This window comes from Solanum stenotomum, unplaced genomic scaffold, assembly GCF_019186545.1.
Source record: "Solanum stenotomum isolate F172 unplaced genomic scaffold, ASM1918654v1 scaffold10159, whole genome shotgun sequence".
Classification (NCBI taxonomy): domain Eukaryota; kingdom Viridiplantae; phylum Streptophyta; class Magnoliopsida; order Solanales; family Solanaceae; genus Solanum; species Solanum stenotomum.
In genome coordinates this window covers 1-3,365 of record NW_026020931.1, presented here as the reverse complement: position 1 = coordinate 3,365, position 3,365 = coordinate 1, and the positions used below count along the sequence as shown (strand labels likewise).

Genomic DNA, 3,365 nt, shown 5'->3' with positions numbered 1-3,365 from the left:
TAGGATATTCAAAGTCACCTTTGGTAGAGAGTATTCGAAGTGAATTTGGATTTAATGAGACTCTAATACTTCTAAAGCGTTTTACTCTTTAATGCATGACTTTTTCGTGTGAATTTAGATTAGTTAGACCCTAATATAATTTTGAACATGAGATGGTATACATATATACTCTCTTATTTTATATTATTTAATAATTAAAGTTTTTTAAAAAATAATATTTTACCTATCGATTTTAGTAAATCAAAGATACAATTCTTATCAATAAATGACGGCATAAAGTATTAACAATTAAATTAAAGTTTTCAAAATATAATTACTTTAACAATATACCTATGATAAATATTATTTTAAAAGGAATGTCAGGTTAAAATGGATCATCATCAAAGTTATAAAATAAAGAAGAGGGAATACTATATATTATCACCTGCATGTTCAGTACTCTACTGATTGATGAGAAAATTGAACAATGGGTAGAATATAATTCCGTGGCACGGTCATCGATGTTGGTGTATGTCTCACCATCTCCTTAATTTTTTATTCAATTGAACAATGGGTAGAATATAATTCCGTGGCACGGTCATCGAGGTTGGTGTATGTCTCACCATCTCCTTAATTTTTTATTCGAAAATTTCGTTTTTCGATAGTCAAATAATTTATGTTTGAACGGAAATTTGTGTATGAAATCTTCAAATTTTTTGAAATGAATTTATATATTTATAAATTACGTAAAAAGTACTATAAGTCATAATAATTGACAGTTTAAAATATTTAAAAAATATATGAAAAATTTATGAACAAAAATAGATTTATTTGAATCTCAAAATTTAGAAAGTGTCACCTAAAATGGAACGGAAGGAGTATTTGAATTATGTCCTACTGGAGAGTTATGGGCTCATTTTGATCATTTCCAACTTTTCTTTGCTCATAGGATAGCGATAGGTTATCTCTTTCTTTGTCTGTCTTGTATACTTTCCACTTTTTTAGTTATGTCGATTAGGTTAAAATATCATCATCATTGGTGGGGCCAAAACGCATAAGGGTGAAAGGGGTAAAAAAAAAAAGGTACATTAAATTCTCGTGAAATTTGAGGACAAATCAAATAATAAGTATCTATTAAACGCAATCTTATTTTATATTTTTGCAAGAGATTATTTTCATGATTTGAATTGTGACATCTGATTACGTGATAATAACTTTATTAGTTATCATAACGGCACAAGGGGTCAATTCTTTAATGTGTTGATAGGTATAAGGATGCAAGGGGTTCAATTCTTTAATTTTGTTGATAGTTAAAAATAGAGGCGAATGTAGGATTTTTCCAGAGAAATGTATTAAGTGGGAATTGATCCAAACATGGATGCACCAAGAAAAATGTATTAAGTGAGAATTGACTCTTAATTCTCAAAGGTTAAAAGCTCAACATTTAACCATGTGAACTAGACTTCTTATAATACGAGTGCCAGAATATAATAATATACAAATTTTAGAAAATATATACATAAAATATCTAATTTTATAAAGAGACCACGGGTTTTGATGCCCTATTTTTTACCTTTAGATTCACCACTGGTTAAAAACAATTGGGGTTCAATTCTTTAGTTGAGTTGATAATAGGGCAAAAATAATTAGATTTTTCACATGTATATAAGTTTTTAGTTCTCTTATTTGAATTTTTAATAACGCCATTCGTTTGATTATTACTTATTAGTAACACTAATTTAAAATTGGGGTTATTGACATACTAATTTAATTTTGGTAGTTGTGTTGAATTATGCACATGCACCTAACTCCTAAGTTAGCAAGATTCAAGAAATATTTTTTCATGCAAAACTCTTATTTTACTTCAATTGTCGCTGGCAGGTCAAGATACATAAGGGTAAAATAAAATAGTTTAGAGTACTAAACTCTCGTTATAAGTGAAATTTGAGGAAGAGTCTATTATATGCGATTTTATCTTACATTTCTGCAAGAAGTTGTTTTCACGATTCAAACTCTTAATGTTCTAATCACAACGATAACTTTATAAATTACAACGATGCATGGTTTCAATTTTTTAATCATGTTGATAGGTATAAGGGTGTAGGGGGTCAATTCTTAAATTTTGTTGATAAGTTAAACTATGAAGGTTTGTGTACCTATCAAGGCAAATATTAAAAAGATTTACATGTTTGAAATTGTCTTATTTAAGTTTCTAATAACGCAATTTGTTGGGTTATTAATAACACCAACTTAAAATTAGTTATCAGAATTTAGCCTATATTAGGTGCTACAACTATAGTTTAAGAAAATTGTAATTCGCAGCTATAGTTTTCCCAATTCTTGCTATTCGCCTGATTTTTTTTATAATTTCGCTTGACTTGTATAAATGTTAAAATTATATTAATTCGATTTCTGATTGTATATAAAAAGGATCGAACTACCTACTCATTATCCGGAGGTGAATCATAGAACACCAAAGGCAATATTTATCGAATTTGAAAAAGAGTCAAAAGAAATGGTTCGAGCCTCAGAATTTTTTATTTATATGCTTATCCTAGCTAAATTGTATACAATTTATGAAAAATTATAATAAACAAAATTATAATTATCAAAACTATAATGTGATAGAACCTTTCTATTATTATGTTAGTTGTTTCTAAAATTTACTCCATACTCTTTCTTACACTAGAAAGTGGTAAGAGCAGTTCAATATAATATGCAGGAAAACAGTTGAAATGACCTATCAGTAATTTAACCACATTTAGAGGGGGCTAGACTTACTTTTAGAAACAACCCAGAAAATTTTGTTATTAGTATTGTGGGATTCTCAATTAAGAAAATCCCTCCAAAAATTGGCGTATGCCACTAATTGCAGCGCGCACACGGTATTCTTTAGTAAAAGGCGAAAGAATAGTTCGCTATGTGCTCACTGCGTGGCTGCGTGATTTTTCCTTACTCAGCACGAGCCTCTTATATACTGCTTCTAGCTGTTCGTTATACTCACTTACATTACGATGTGGTACTTTTATCAACCACACTTACATTTATGAAATTCCAGTATATGGGCTTTTTGCCTTTGTTGGACCCAATACTTTCAAGTTTGGGAGGGCCTCTTTCTGTATAAGTCCACCTTTTGATTGTAATGTAAACGCTTCTAAAATGCTTAGAAAAACAGGTCAAATGTGTTTGGTATGAAAAATAAGTTTTTCCCAGCAAACGTCATCTTGAAAAACAAGTAAAATTGATTACTTTAGTGATTTTAGTGGTCGGTAATTAAGCAAGAAAATATTATCCAAAAGAGCATTTATATGTTATTTAGCAAAATACGATAGAGGTTGAATGGGTTGATGTTTGGGGGGTGGGGGATGATTAAGGGGTTGGAGTTG

The 3,365-nt window shown here is 29.6% G+C and overlaps 1 non-coding gene across 1 annotated transcript; it reads right to left on the bottom strand.

Annotated features, from left to right (window-relative positions):
• Nucleotides 1-2,801: 2,801 nt before the first annotated feature.
• On the bottom strand, nucleotides 2,802-2,918 carry LOC125849718 (U5 spliceosomal RNA). Its single transcript, XR_007444708.1, has one exon. It is a non-coding gene; the product is annotated as a U5 spliceosomal RNA (small nuclear RNA).
• Between the last annotated feature and the right edge of the window lie 447 nt (nucleotides 2,919-3,365).